Source organism: Schistocerca americana, chromosome 7 (genome assembly GCF_021461395.2).
Source record: "Schistocerca americana isolate TAMUIC-IGC-003095 chromosome 7, iqSchAmer2.1, whole genome shotgun sequence".
Lineage (NCBI taxonomy): Eukaryota > Metazoa > Arthropoda > Insecta > Orthoptera > Acrididae > Schistocerca > Schistocerca americana.
In genome coordinates, this window is record NC_060125.1 from 354,894,945 (window position 1) to 354,911,630 (window position 16,686).

At 42.1% G+C, this 16,686-nt stretch overlaps 1 protein-coding gene across 1 annotated transcript in view; it reads left to right on the plus strand.

The window, feature by feature from the left end:
- Window positions 1–7,314: 7,314 nt before the first annotated feature.
- Window positions 7,315–16,686, plus strand: part of LOC124622546 (nose resistant to fluoxetine protein 6-like) — a 381,634-nt gene continuing 372,262 nt past the window's right edge. The window contains exon 1 of the mRNA XM_047148283.1: window positions 7,315–7,357. The gene's annotated coding sequence lies outside the window, so the exon portion shown is untranslated. The remainder of the gene's footprint in view (window positions 7,358–16,686) is intronic.

Genomic DNA, 16,686 nt, shown 5'->3' on the forward strand with positions numbered 1-16,686 from the left:
ATGCAGCGTCAAGGGTAACCGCAGCCATGATCTCCGAGCTGATAGTCCATGCTGCTGCAAACGCCGTCGAACTGTTCGTGCTGACGGTTGTTGTCTTGCAAACGTCCCCATCTGTTGACTCAGGGATCGAGACGTGGCGGCACGATCCGTTACAGCCATGCGGATAAGATGCCTGTTATCTCGACTGCTAGTGATACGAGGCCGTTGGGATCCAGCACGGCGTTCCGTATTACCCTTCTGAACCCACCGATTCCATATTCTGCTAATAGTCATTGGCTGTCGACCAACGCGAGCAGCAATGTCGCGATACGATAAACCGCAATCGCGATAGGCTACCATCCGACCTTTATCAAAGTCGGAAACATGATGATACGCATTTCTCCTCCTTACACGAGGCATCACAACAACGTTTTACCAGGCAACGACGGTCAACTGCTGTTTGTGTATGAGAAATCGGCTGGAAACTTTCCTCCTGTAAGCATGTTGTAGGTGTCGCCACCGGCGCCAACCTGGTGTGAATGCTCTGAAAAGCTAATCATTTGCATATCACAGCACCTTCTTCGTCTCGGTAAAATTTCGTGTCTGTAGCACGTTATCTTCGTAGTGTAGCAATTTTAATGCCCAGTAGTGTATATGCGAATGACACGAAGCCAAAACTGAAACGCCAATCCAACGAGTGGTGTCATTATGGGTCGCCGCGAAAGTCGAAAGCGCGCCAGTGCCCCAGTATGGTGAAAGTTATGGTGATTCTCGTGTACGATTGTGATGGTGTTGTCCTAATGCATTACGTACCTCGTAGGGACGGTTTTACTGTTCGTTTTTGGAGCATCACCCGTGACCATCATTGCGAAAGAAGCGACACTTTCTGCGCAACCTACCCATCATTTTGCTCGACAATGCGCGAGCGCATGCAGCGCAAGCTGTGGCTGCTCTTTTCGGTCGATGGGACTGGGAAGTTCTGTGCCATCCACCATACACCTCGGACTTAAGTCGTTGTGACTTTGATTTGATTAGAAGATGAAGGAACCACTTCGTGGCATTCGCTTCGGAACTGTTCCAAAGATTCGACAAGCAGTAGACCGCTCCATTCGCGCCATCAACAGAACAGGCTCTGCTAACGGTATACTACGCCTTCCACGTCGCTGGCAACGGGTTCTACACAACGATAGTGACTACTTTGACGCACAGAAACAAATGCAAACATGGAACACTTTTGTATCGGTTATGAATAAATAGTTGGCACTATTTACGTCCCAACACTCGTATATACATGTGTTGAATCGATATGGGAGATAGATTGGATACCGTTTACGATACCGTAATCAAAACTGGCATTTAGACAAATATTTGACATAGAGTTTAGCACACCATACACTTTCACACATTTAACCGTGGTTAGCACCATGAATTTACTATGAACTTTGTCACACTCGATCCGAAACACACATCTCGTCAGTTCACAATGTTTCGAGACTGAATTAAAGAAAAACAGAGGAAGATCCCCGTTTTAAGGAATCGAATGCTCCATATAGTCTCCACCATTTGAGTACAACGCACAGAACCGTGTGAAATTGCCAGAAATATGCTTCTTTGGGATAATCTTCAACTCACCTGTGGCATTGGTTTTAATGTCTGTTTTGTCGACAATGTATTGTCCTCACATGTGAATTCATGCACTTTGTTGTTTTGTGGTAAGGTCTTATTAATAACACGAAGTCTTATCATTCCTCAGGATTCTTCCCAGAAAATAATTGTAAGAACTGTAGGCGGTTTGCGTTTCAGTCTAGTAACAACATACATCCAGGTTTCATTATTTATTTTCTTATTTTTTAATGTTTTTGTATTTTTCTTTTCTTCGGGATTCAGGGTGCGAGGGACAAACGTTAAACACTTTACTCTTCTTCTAAAGACTATGGAGAAAGTCTTGAACACCTGACTTAGAGATGTTGCTCCGTTCCTCTTTGTGGCATAACGGCCGCTTGTCCACTATTAACACAGCCTGCTCACAGATGATCGGTAGAATAGTGCATGCTCCATGTGTTTAAAAGTAGCGAACAAGAACCCGTGATAAACGTTGTCTTTGTAGAAAACCTTAATCCTCACCGTTAACGCAGAAATTGGTTCTCCTTGTTATTAATAACATACGGTTTTAACCAAATGGCTGGGATTGTCAGCACCCTTACTTGTAATAATTACTTATGAAGAAACAGTCACGGTCGCACAATATCATTTATTTAAGATGACCGTTTTCAGCACATACGGTCGGCCATCAGACTTCTGATTAATTGTACCGTAAGGATTATAGAGGCGCATGGTAATTGCGGAAGTTAGTCTTTCATAAAATGTTAATCTAAAAAGGCGTGATGTTTTAGCCGTTTGCCGTAGCTGGCGACTTGGTGAGCAGCTTCGTGCTGTCGAGACGATAACTGCTGCTCGTGGCTTTTTTTTTCCTTTGTTGTCATTTCATTCTCTCTTGCCCTATGTAGACTGGGGGGGGGGGGGGGAGGATGGATCGGCAGCGGTACGAATAATCAACTCCTCTTCAGCCAGTTGAACGTAATACTGATATACCGATAAAAACATAAAAACAAAAGAACAATGAACAAGGTGATACGTGCACTATGAATTTAAAAACAATTGGAAAGATGATATGAATGGGAAAAAATGTAAGTGATAAAATACTGCCTTCATAAATCGTTTTAAGACCGGTGTTAAAAATGTGGACAGACAGCACAGCTAAAAACATATGAGAAACACTTGAACACAAAAACAACTGAAAAAACACTGAAAACTACAAAAGAGACATTGCCCATTAAAAACGGAGTAACGTGCACTTTCACTATAACTGGAAAAAGTCCTGCCCTGGACTGTTGATTGCAGAGGAGAATAAAGGGGGAGGGGAGTGGTGGTGGAGAAGATGGCGAACTGGGAAGAGGTGGCGACAAAGGCAGGGGTGGCTTTAGGGACAAGTGCTGATGTTCAATTGATATTGAATCTATAGAGAGTAAAAGGGAATGGGGACGGCAGGGAAGGGGGAAAGTATGAGGTGTGATAGAGAAAGACAAGGAAGAGGGAGTACTGGGTGGGGGGGGGGGGGGTGAGGTGGATAGGAGAGAATGGGTTTAAAGTTGGTAGGATAGGTATGTGTTAGGGCAGAGTACATGGTACAGGACATGGAGGTGGTTGAAATATTTTTGGCAGAGGATGGAGCAAGATGGTGGGGGGGGGGGAGGGAGAGGGGTGAAGGGTTGATAGAATGCGTATGTACAGGCGCGACAGAACAATAGGATTGGAAAGTAAAGAGACACAATAGGACTGTTGTAGTCGAGTTTACAGGTGTTTCAGGTTATTCAGAGGTGCTCAATGTGAGTGTGATGAGGTGGGAATCTAATGAGTTGGTAAAGGATTCTCATGGCGGAAGGTAGGTGGATGCAGAAGGCGAGACAGAGACCATGGGCGTTCGAGGATCTCGAGGGAATTATAAAACTTCGGAGGGGCAGACATCCATGAAACATTTGCGCAGCAATAGAAAGGGCGGATGAGGGATGTAAATGTGTGAAGGACAATGAAAGGGCTTAGGAGCCATGTTCGGCCAGTTAGTACACATGTCAAAAAAGTTTTTCATCTCCTCAGTTACCAAAACTCCTGAAGATAGACATTGACTGTGGATATTGTATCACAGACATGGTCCCTTTGTCTGTTCAGAGATGTCACTAAACCCGCCCAAAGATGTAAACAACCATGCATGAGCAGCGCCTATTAGACCTTTGGGGGTCCGACAGCAAATCAGTTTCAGTCATTCCACCAGGAAAGAAGTACACGACTCGTCTTGTCTGTAGTTCAACCGTGCCTAGACGGTCATTACCGCGGTTCGATCGCGTCCACATTGTTACTTTGTGCCATGACGGGCTCTCCACAAGGGAAGTGTCCAGACGTCTCCAAGTGAACCAAAGCGATGTTGTTCGGACATGGAGGAGATACAGAGAGACAGGAACTATCAATGACATGCCTCGCCCAGGCCGCCCAAGAGCTACTACTACAGTGGATGACCATTACCTACGGATTAAGGATCGGAGGAACCCTGACAGCAACGTAACCATTTTGAATAATGCTTTTCGTGCAGCCACAGGACGTCGTGTTACCCCTACTACTGTGCACAATAGGATGCATGCCGACGAGTGTCGCATATGCCTTCAACCAGACAGTCGTTGGAGACGTGTTTGGAGGCAACCCTGTCAGTCTGCACGTCTTATACGCACTATCCAGCGACTGCAGCAAGGTGGAGGTTCCCTGCTGTTTTGGGGTGGCATTATGTGGCGCCGACGTACGCCGCTGGTGGTCATGGAAGGCGCCGTAACGGCTGTACGATACGTGAATGCCATCCTCCGACCGATAGTGCTACCATATCGGCAACGTATTGGCGAGGCATTCGTCTTCATGGACGACAATTCGCACTCCCATCCCGCACATGCTGTGAATGACTTCCTTCAGGATAACGACACCGTTGGACTAGAGTGGCCAGCATGTTCTCCAGACATGAACCCTATCGAACATGCCTGAGATATATTGAAAAGGGTTGTTTATGACGACGTGACCAACCAACCACTCTGAGGGATCTATGATGAATCGCCATTGAGGAGTGGGACAATATGAACCAACAGTGCCTTGATGAACTTGTGGATAGTATGTCACGACGAATACAGGCATCTATCAATGCAAGAGGATGTGCTACTGCGTATTAGAGGTACCGGTGTGTACAGCAATCTGGACCACCGCCTCTGAAGGTCTCGCTATATGGTGGTAAAACATGGAATGTGTGGTTTTCATGAGCAATAAAAAGGACGGAAATGATCTTTATGTTGGTGTCTATTCCGATTTTCGGTACAGGTTCCGGAACTCTCGGAACCGACCTGATGTAAAACTTTTTTTTATGTCTGTAGTTTTAGTCTATTGTGGGTTTTCTCTTGGATGGTTAGTAGGTGAACTTTCCACGTCAGGTGTCGTTCGAAGTTTAGTTCGAGGTATTTTAGTGTGTTAGCTGGATGGGACGGCCATATATGGTGAGTTAGAGGTCGTGGAGACAGAAGATGCAGGTTATGTGTCCTATAATTATTGCCTGGGTTTCTGCTTTTGGCTGTAATGCCACGCATTAAATAGTGATTGATGGCGTGTCAGTTTTCTGCATTACGTCAGCTGCAGCCAATATGACCTTACTTTACTTCAAAATATTTATGACGTGCAAATGAAGTATAAAACTAAGAGTACAGTTACATGTATATCACTATACAAATGCTGCTGTTTAATTAAATAGCGCAAGTCATTAACAAAACTGCTTAACTTTAAATAAACTTTAAACAGAATAGCACTAATACAAAAGATTGTGTGAGCGTTGAAGGTCAGCTGGTGGTGCTCGTTGGTGCCTAAAGGAGATGCAAATGGCGACGTGTTGGCCACTGCTTGTCACAGACGACACTGTAGCACGCAGTTGTAGTGCCTATTGGCGTCCAAAGATGTATGGATATTAAACTGTTCCCGTGGAGTGGTTGTCCAGGTGGCCGTTACTTTAGTTGAATTGGCGATTCGCTCGAAATTTTCAACGTTGTGCTTAGGGAATACAGCGATTTATGAAAGACTGGGACAAACAGACAATATCTGCACTAATTGTAATGTGAGAGTAAACCAGTGTAGCATGAGGGCCAAAATTTCTTAATGTGATTAATTAAAATTTGTAGTAAGAGCTACTTGGCTATGCCACTGTAAAATAAAAACAAACGGCTTTTTAAAAGGAGTTTTTCTGCCTGTAGCATACAGAATCAGTATTTGTAATAGATTTAAGAAATAAAAAAAAATATATAAAATAATAAGTAATAACTATGATTCCAAAATCGTAGTTTCCCTATTACAGAAAGTGAAATCGAAAAACTATAAATTTCCATCAAAACAAATGTCCTCTAAAATGCTGTATATGGAAAGGTTTGTAGTGTAATTAACAGACTTTTCAAGAATACCGACCTCTCTATTGGCTCTTTACCCATAAACACCCCTTTAAATAAATTAATACACTCCATTGAAAATGCCAATGAACATTTTTCTCGCTCAAGCGTAAATAAATTGACCTGAGGTAATTGCGAAAGAAACATACATTGGACGGACTGGACATAATTTTAAAGCGCATTTTAACGAACATACTTCAATATTCTCACGAAATAAATCGATGTTTGGACAACACTCTATAAATGAGGAGCATACAGAAGGTGATATCACCAACTGCCGTTAAATATTACAAACAAGCCCCAAAGAGTTACCCATGAACACACTTCAGTAGCTTGAAATGGAAATGAGCGTACGGCATCGTTGGCCGGGAGGCACTGTTCGGGAGAGTTCGGCCGCCAAGTACAAGTCTTATTTCATTCGACTCCACATTGGGCGACTTGCGCGTCGGTGATGAGGATGAAATGATGATGAGGACAACGCAACACCCAGTCCACGAGCGGACAAAACCTCCAATCCGGCCGGGAATCGAACCCAGCAGTGCTTACATGGGAGGCAAACACGTTGCCACACAGCTAAGCAGGCGGACTGAGACGCTCTTGAGATTTTTATCCGCCGAAAGAATAATTCTCCTGTTCTTTAAAATGAACGATTAGATTTTTACGAAACGACGTCTTTTGATGTTTTTAAAGATATGATGTAGGAAGGGACTGCTGTTTCTTCGTTTTTTCGTTTAATAAGCGTACACAACAAACCTTTAAAGTATTTCACTGAACATATCAGATTTCGTCACCTTTTATATATTTTATTTCCTACATCTTTTACTATTACAAGTACTGTATGTGACAGGAAGGAAAAAAGCCTTTTAAGAGTGCCTTGTTTTTATTTTACGTTTGAAATAGCTACATAGCTTTTACTAAATTTATTACTTAATTACCAAAAAATTTTTGCCCTCATGCAACAGTGATTTACTTACAAATTATATAGTCAATGTCATCTAATTCTCTAAGCACAACGTTGAAAATTTCGAGTAAAACGCCAATTCAACGAAAATAGTGGCCACCTGGACAACATCTTTATGGGAACACCGTAATCTACATACATCTTTGGCTGCCAATAGGTGCTACACAACGTCGCCCTGGCGTCAGCTTGCTACAGCAAGGTCTTTGACAAGAAACTACCAGCACATCGCCATTTCTATGAAAATAGTTTTAACGAAAGTAAGATCGCACTGTCTATAGCTGACGTAAAACAGCAATTAGGCGCGCTATCAGCACTACTTAACGTGTGGCAGTAGAGCGACTACCAGCAGTTATCGTCTTGACAACACGCCGCTGTTCACCGCCTCACCAGCTCCGGCAAATGGGTAAAACATCCGGCCGTTTTAGTGTGATTTTTGTACATTTTAAGCAAGAGTGACTTCTCTAATTACCATGCAGTTTTATAACATTTACAGTGCTATCGATCTGAAGATGGCCTACTGAATGTTCCGAAACCGGTCATTTAAAATAAATGATATTTTGCGATCATGACTGTTTTTTCATAAGTAATTATTCATCGTAAATTTAAACGTCTTGCATAATGCGTCATGCGTCAGTTTTTAACGCATCTCAGTTTTTATGACTTACATACATTGGTATTCAAAATTAAACCTACAAACCGCTATTTCCCCGTCCTGTACATAATTCACAATATAATCATACAAATTGTGAACCAGATGTCCGTACGATCATGTTCTGCACGGACGATGGTCTTCCCATAAACGGATATCTATGGGAACGATGACGCCAGAGCACCTATAAAACGACGTAACATTTTCCATTTAGCTCCACATCCGTGATCGCTGCGTACACAGTCACAGGCGGTGCAGTATGGCACAGAGAAGATGTCTACTAGACTCTCGGCGACCGCGGGCCGTAGAAAGAAAGGAAGCAGGACAGTGGCAAGTCGATGTGCCCCTACGGCTTAATGTGAATCGTTCTGTTTTTTCTCAGATGGGGCGACAGTTTAGAGAGACCGAAGCTGTATCCCGAATATCAGGGCAGGGCCGACCACGTGTGACTTCAGAAGAGAGGACGGTTATTTGGCTGTAAGACCACGAGAGTACCGCCGTAGTACTGCACGGTAACTGACATTTGAACTCGGTATCTTGGGACATCATTTGTGGTTGTTGCGATATGCTGTGGGCCCAGGCTTTGTACTGGTTGACGATGATGCTCGATCTCATAGAGCACGGGTGGTTGGTGTTTTCTTGGAAACGGAAGCAACATGAGGCTAATGACGTAATCACAGCATGCCCCGTCGTTGTCAGGTCTGTGTATTGCGGCCAGAGGTGGTCACATGGCATACTGAGCACATTAACCGGTTGTCGAAATGTGTGCGCAAATCCTTTAAAATGGGAAAAACGAAGAACATTTTTATCCATCGTTATGCAAGTTGCAGCTGTTTACGTTCTGTATTCTTTACATTGTCTCTATTTTACTATCTGCTGTTTATACTGCTTTGTAGCAAAATAAACGCAACTTTGCAAAATTTCCGTTTGTTGCTTTAATTTTGAATACGAGTATATGTTCTGTACTATGGGTCGTAGACAGATATAGTTTTTCATGTACATTTAGTGATATAAGTGAACACTGTCTGCAGAATTTATCGCGAATACAGTTAGCAGTAAAGAAGCAATAAGTCTAAAGGTCACGCCTGATACGAAAATTAATATCTAGTAAGCCATAAACCTTTCTCCTTTCATCACGTGGGCTAGTGTCGGTAGGAAAAAGTTTCTTGAAGGTTTGAAATGTGTAAGGTTTGTTTCAGGCCACTAAGTAATGTCTTTCTCAAACACTGGATGCATAAAATTTAAATGTTCACGCGTCGTAGCCTACGTTTTTCTTTTTTCTTCACCCCTACTTCCACCCCTTTGATTGATAAGTGGTTTTTCTTTTCAGACTGTAAAAGCGATATGTGTACCAAGTTTGGTTGAATCGGTCCAGTGGTTTCGGAGGAGTCGTGGTACATACATACACACATTTTTATAATATAAATAAATATCTTTTTTCGTGATTCGATTTTGATGAAACATAGCCTGAAGCTACTAGTGGAACCGGCATGAATATTCGTCTAGTAGTTAGGGAGATCGGCGTGTTCAAAGACAGACAGACACGACGGTTAAAGAGATTTATAGTTAGTACAGTATACAGAAGGTAAAGGTTTTTTTCATGTCGTGGAAACTTGTGGTGATACTTAGTTGCAGCCTGTTGCGAGTACAATTGCTCTTTCTGGTTTCTGTGAATAGTTTATTGTAGTCTTCCATGAGCTTCTCACCTTACTCAGCTGAATCTACATTCACTTCTACACGACTGCTATGCAGCTCACACTTAAAATGATTGGCAGAGCGATCACAGAACCACTTCCTACTCTCCATCAGCACGTGGGAAAATAAAGACCTAAATCTTTTCGTGCGAGCTCTGATTTCTTTTGTTTTATTAATTTCCCCGTATATAGGTGGAGTTAACAAAATAAGTTGGAATACGGAGGAGAAACTTAGTGATAAAAATTTCGTGAGAAGTTACCGTCGCAACGAAAAACGCTTTTAATGACTCCTACACTAACTCGCGTATCATGTGACACTCTCTCCCCTATTTCGCGATACTACAAAACCAGCTGCCCTGCTTCGAACATTTTCGATGACCTCCCTCAATTCTGTCTGATAAGGATCCCATACTGCGCAGCAGTACTCCACAAGTGGGTGGGCAAGAGTGCTGTAGGCAGTCTCTTCAAGTGATCTGTTCCATTTCCTAAGTATTCTGCATATAACGGGCAAACTTTGCTTCGCCTTACCCAAAACATATTTAGTGTGAGGGTTCCAGTTTAGGTCTGTCCCAATTTTAAGGTCTATGTAATTAGTTCAATGGTAAACCTTAAAACATGTGTAATTTGTCTCGTAACTGAAATTCAATGGATATTTTTGGTATGCGTGTGAAGAACGTCACACATTTTATTGTTTGCAGAGGGTCAATTGCCACTTTTTGCATCACACACATTTCTTGTCTAAATCATTTTAAAGTTCGTTTTGATCTACTGATGTGCACAGGTTGTCCGAACTCTTACGGGAATCGTCACCTTAGTGTGTTCGAGTAATGAGTGGATGGGCAAATATATATAAGGTACATTACGTATGTAGATTGTGGACAGTTGGGAATGTAGGTCTCACGGGAAGCGTGCCCTGCATTCGCTCTATTCATCTGTGTCCTCGGTGTCTCAGATGGATAGAGCATCTTCCATGTAAGCGGGAGATCCTGGGTTCGCGTCACGGTTGGGGCACACATTTTCAGCTGTCCCCGTCGAGGTATATCAACAATACCTGTCGGCAGCTGAGGGTTTCAATTAATTATACCAGAAATTTCGTTATTTCAAATATTTCTAAGAAAAGAGTAATTTTAACTGTTAGTACATATCCATTGTAACATATTAATTTCTTTTTTATACATTTTAGCCTGAAATATAATAAATCGTATACAAAATCATACGAATTCTTTTCATGAAACAGCTGAGATAATTGTAATCTGTGCAAGAATCGTTAGTATACATTCTACATCTACATTTATACTCCGAAAGCCACCCAACGGTGTGTGGCGGAGGGCACTTTACGTGCCACTGTCATTACCTCCCTTTCCTGTTCCAGTCGCGTATGGTTCGCGGGAAGAACGACTGTCTGAAAGCCTCCGTGCGCGCTCTAATCTCTCTAATTTTACATTCGTGATCTCCTCGGGAGGTATAAGTAGGGGGAAGCAATATATTCGATACCTCTTCCAGAAACGCACCCTCTCGAAACCTGGCGAGCAAGCTACACCGCAATGCAGAGCGCCTCTCTTGCAGAGTCTGCCACTTGAGTTTATTAAACATCTCCGTCACGCTATCACGGTTACCAAATAACCCTGTGACGAAACGCGCCGCTCTTCTTTGGATCTTCTCTATCTCCTCCGTCAGACCGATCTGGTACGGATCCCACACTGATGAGCAATACTCAAGTATAGGTCGAACGAGTGTTTTGTAAGCCACCTCCTTTGTTGATGGACTACATTTTCTAAGCACTCTCCCAATGAATCTCAACCTGGTACCCGCCTTACCAACAATTAATTTTATATGATCATTCCACTTCAAATCGTTCCGCACGCATACTCCCAGATATTTTACAGAAGTAACTGCTACCAGTGTTTGTTCCGCTATCATATAATCATACAATAAAGGATCCTTCTTTCTATGTATTCGCAATACATTACATTTGTCTATATTAAGGGTCAGTTGCCACTCCCTGCACCAAGTGCCTATCCGCTGCAGATCTTCCTGCATTTCGCTACAATTTTCTAATGCTGCAACTTCTCTGTATACTACAGCATCATCCGCGAAAAGCCGCATGGAACTTCCGACACTATCTTCTAGGTCATTTATATATATTCTGAAAAGCAATGGTCCCATAACACTCCCCTGTGGCACGCCAGAGGTTACTTTAACATTGTATCGCTTATCTACACAAGACAAAAGGTAATGTTAGAGGATGGTGATTCATTATAGCCTGTTAACAGCAAGTCCTAGAGTAAAACAATGCATGCCTCGAAATAGACTATTTGGCGGAAGAAACGCAGCTGCTACCCGAGACAATATTTAAAATGCGTCCTGGCACTGGGTTCCAGAAACAATTTGTATTCTTATCGAAAATCTTGTTTACCTGTGAAGACTTTCGAGTCTGGTAACATTTGGGAAGGTTTCTTTTTTTCTGAGTAGGCCCTAAATGAATTCGAGAAACGCAAATTCAGTTTGTTCCGTTGGATTTGTATATCGGGAGTCAGATTTTGGGCAGTCGGATGATGTAATAAGAGCCAAAACCAACTGCTATCTTTCACATCACAGTTGCTGTCTAAGCGTTCACAGCAGGTGGTTTTGCACGCTACTGATTACATCACTTTCCGAGAGTGGGATTATCAATAAAGCCCTGTCTCTTATCATTGTATCACCCAAGTAACAGACCAAATATTTTGCGAAAGCCATCAGCTGGGCACCAAAAAAAACAAGGAATTGATTGTAAATTGTTTATTCATTAACAGCAAACTATCCAAAAGCTTACTCGTTCTTCGATAAAACTAAAAAGTGATCTCTTGTGGAAACTAATACGCAACAGAATCCGGAGAATCGTGTGGAAACTGAATAAACGCCTACAGAGTGGAGGCTACATCATATGGATAGGCAGAAGTGCCCGCTTCTGTATTTCGAGTGAAACAGATGATCTATGTCTTTTGGAGAATATGTGCGCCAATCCAAACATCAATTACTGCGCACTTAGGGAGCTTTTTCAGTATCCTGGAAATGAAAAACTCTTTGCAACAAGGGGACTTAAGGATGTCATGAATCCCGTGGGAGGTTAAGTCTGTACTGACTGGGTGGTTTAGCCCTTATTTGATTTTAGTAGCTTACTCATCTTCCGTCGTTTTCTATGATAAACCGAAGGCGTCAGGGTATTGACAAATCTAAATGGCTACAAATATTTTGACGATCGTTAATCTCACACGTAGTCTCTGTGTTGGACCGTTGGCTTTCTGCATGCGTTGATCGAGGTGGTAGCGACCTCGTAACTTCCGCCCTCATATTTTCTGTTGGGTTGAGGTCTGGTGATCTCGGCACGAAAGGAAGAAGTTTTATCCTTCACTGTCATTGAAACCCATTATGGATGGCTTTGTTGTTGTGAATGGGGCTATTGTCCGGTAAAGAAATTAACACCTGTTAGGTTTGGAAGTGATACATTACTCACTAATACTAAGAATTTTTAATTGCGATACTTTGTAAAATGCGACCCATTTGATAGCTGTCGCGTCTAAGCTAGAGGTCTAAAAGTTACAGTAGGAGAAGGAGTTTCACATTCAATGAAACTTGGATGAGAGCAGTGGGAAAAAAATCACCTTTACAAGGGGAGGGCGCCTGGGATGGGTCTCAGACTACATAATGAATGGTGATGTAGTTTAACGTGCAAGGTATCTCACGCTGATAGCTTTTCGTTCAGGATATATTGTCATCCATGAAAATGTCTTCTGCGTTCGTAATGGTGAGATGGTCTAGAATGTCTGTTTGGAATTTTGGATTCGATACGAAGCATGTAGGAGTTTACTTTCTAAAAAAAAAAAAAAAAAAAAAGTCGGGATGGGTTATTGTATGTTACTGCAAATAGTGGAGAAGTCGGTTGATCTTTTCTTACAGTCTATGTAATGGCTTCACCTATACAAAACGACAACTACCCGTTATTCTAGTATCATTTTTTCTCTCATTCCATTCACAAGGATACAAGAATGGCACAGATACATTCTTATGGGGAGATATGCTCGGCGCACGTCACACGGGCGCTCGCACGGCCGCCGTCGCCTCTTCATGCCTCGTGTCAATGCGGTCACTCGCGACTCGGCCCTTGAACAAACGCTTACAGTTGAGGTAAATAATCGAAAAAAATGGCTCTGAGCACTATGGGACTCAACTGCTGAGGTCATTAGTCCCCTAGAACTTAGAACTAGTTAAACCTAACTAACCTAAGGACATCACAAACATCCATGCCCGAGGCAGGATTCGAACCTGCGACCGTAGCGGTCTTGCGGTTCCAGACTGCAGCGCCGTTAACCGCACGGCCACTTCGGCCGGCTGTAAATAACCGATTTCAGAATGTTAACCAACTAAGTTTCCGCTTTCATTTAGTGACAACTAAATGCCACTGTGAGGTGTACTCATGAAACAGTTTACGTTTCCAACGTTAATATGACGACAAACAGCATAAAATGTGTATCATAATAAATACAGCTGCATGCAGCTTCGGCTGTTAAATCCGAAATCGGTTGTGTTTTATCTCTTCGTCATCTGTTTCGTAATCAACATAATTAAGGTAGTTGTGAGCTGTTACCAAAAGTGAAAGTAGAAGACGAATAAAGAAAGAAATAAACGATAAAGAAACCTCACGTAGGACCGGAATGGAACCCACACTATACAGCGTGTTAGTGTGTGGCATTACTGATACCGCTATCTCGCCTCTTTCCGAGGGCGATATATTCTGAGCGAAGGCGTACCAGGGTGAACGGCTTTAGGCGAGATATCTGGCACCTGAAAACGGGTCACTGCTCACTCCACTGCGATCCCTCCTATCCCCGATCTCGACTACCTCCCTTGTCAGGCAGGCTGGCAGAAGCGAGTACGAATAATCTGAGATTGGCTATATCAAAACTATATCAAAATCTGCCAAGTACAAAACTGAGGCCACAACCCATACGTTCGTGGGCTCAAGAAACATACGAATCTCGTAAAAAATTATGTAATCAAAAAACTTTAGAACGAAATAAAAGCTATAATATAATTTCTCCTACCCCATTCAGAATCTTTGAGCTCATGAATTTTCAACACCTATGACAATACTTGCCAAAATTTAAAACTAAATACGTTGGACGCATGTTATTGATCACTGGCGCGTGAATAGTTCACCAAAGTCACTAACAATTTTATTAGTCTACGAATGATATGAACTGATTTGTGATATTTCTGAGCGACACTTACTCTCTACACTCCTTACTATTATCTCTTCTATGTACCACACATTTTTGGTTCTAACTTTTACGAGGACTGTCATAGCTTTCAGAAATTTTACGATTGCTGTCGTAGCTTTCAGAAATTGGAAAGCACAAATTTTCAGATCTGTCCGTTAGGGGGTTACGAATTTGTATGAGGCTAGAAAAAACTATTTTCTACCTCTTAGTCCGTTTACGAAAATGTTATATTTAAAATATTTTTATTTAAATAATTGTTTTATACTTTTTAGACTTGTCTGTGTGAAATATTTCAATCGATTTCAAACATTTTCATGAGATCAGAACAGAGAAATGCGGTAAATTTCAGTTGCCTCTAACCTGGGTCAAACAATGTATTGCTTCGTCCTTCTTATATTTTACGAAAAGATGGTGAAGGTAAAAATCAAGTAGATTCGAATGAGATTTTCACTCTGCAGCGGAGTGTGCGCTGATATGAAACTTCCTGGCAGATTAAAACTGTGTGCCCGACCGAGACTCGAACTTGGGACCTTTGCCTCTCGCGGGCAAGTGCCCCTCTACCATCTGAGCTACCGAAGCACGACGCATGGCCGGTACACACAGCTTTACTTCTGCCAGTATCTCGTCTCCTACCTTCCAAACTTTACAGAAGCTCTCCTGCGGACCTTGCAGAACTAGCACTCCTGAAAGAAAGGATATTGCTGAGACATGGCTTATCCACAGCCTGGGGGATGTTCTGTAAAGTTTGGAAGGTAGGAGACGAGATACTGGCATAAGTAAAGCTGTGAGTACCGGGCGTGAGTCGTGCTTCGGTAGCTCAGATGGTAGAGCACTTGCCCGCGAAAGGCAAAGGTCCCAAGTTCGAGTCTCGGTCGGGCACACAGTTTTAATCTGCCAGGAAGTTTCAAGTAGATTCGATCTTACACAGAAGCTTACCAACAACCGTTCTTACTGAGAAACATCCGGGACTGGAACAGGAAAAGCTGGACATAGTTGTGGTGTATAGACTATCCTCCGCCACACGCCAGACAAGAAAGCAAGTTAACGTTTTACTGTCATCCAGTTCTGAGGTGTGTTGTAAATTTCTAGTCTCAAGCTCATCGGGCAGTTAGTTTAAAATCAGTTGGAAAGTTTTTACCGAACAGACAGAAAAACAACGTACCCTCCGTCATATAGCAGATACGAAAGCGAGTTAATATTGCATTGTCATCTAGTTCTGAGCTATGCTGAAAATTTCAAGTCTCTAGCTTATGGTAAGATCCACTTACAACATTTTTCCAAGCAGGCTGACACAGGAAAGAGACCTAATAAAAACGTATTAAAAATGAACAAAAGGAGAAATCGATCGTTGTATTGGGACTGGATTCACATTATGAGCAACAGATGCTTGTGTGTGGTGCTTATTAAAAAAGGATGTGACAGAAACAGATGAACTACCTTGCCTTCATTGATTTAGAAGTGATGGTAACTGGAAGCTGTAATTTTACCACTATAAAAAAATTGGACTGGAATGAGTATGGAAGATTAGTTACAAGTTTTGTATAAATCAGAAGACAATACTTAGAATTGGAGTAAAAGAGAATATGGGGCATCCTGTGCCTACATATTTGCTTGAAGTACAGGGCGTTAAAAACGGTATTTCGAATTTAGAGAGGTCCTAGTATGGATCAAAACGAGAAGAAATGTCTGGTATACGTGTGGTCTAAAATGCATACCTCAAGAGCTATAAGCATTTCTTGGGTTTAGTAAAGAACTAATAGCTCTTAAGGTACACATTTTAGAACCCCCGTATACTGGACATTTCTTCTCGCAAAATCTGACATACGTTTTCTTTAAGAATCTATATACTTTGAAGAAACCTTGCATATAACGGAACACTAAAGTGACGAACTAAACTCAGCATTGCAGAGATATATTATATCACATTTGCTAATGACTTGCTGATAGGCCCAGCCTTAGAAGCAAAATGAATAAAATATTGCTAGTATTAACAGACAAACCAAAAATACAATAAAATCTGTGTGAAAGAAGAACGAAACAAATGTAACGGCAAAGAGCAAAAATAATACAAAGATCAACGTAGCCACAGAAATGGATGGCATTATAAGCAATAAAGTACAACAGCTCAACA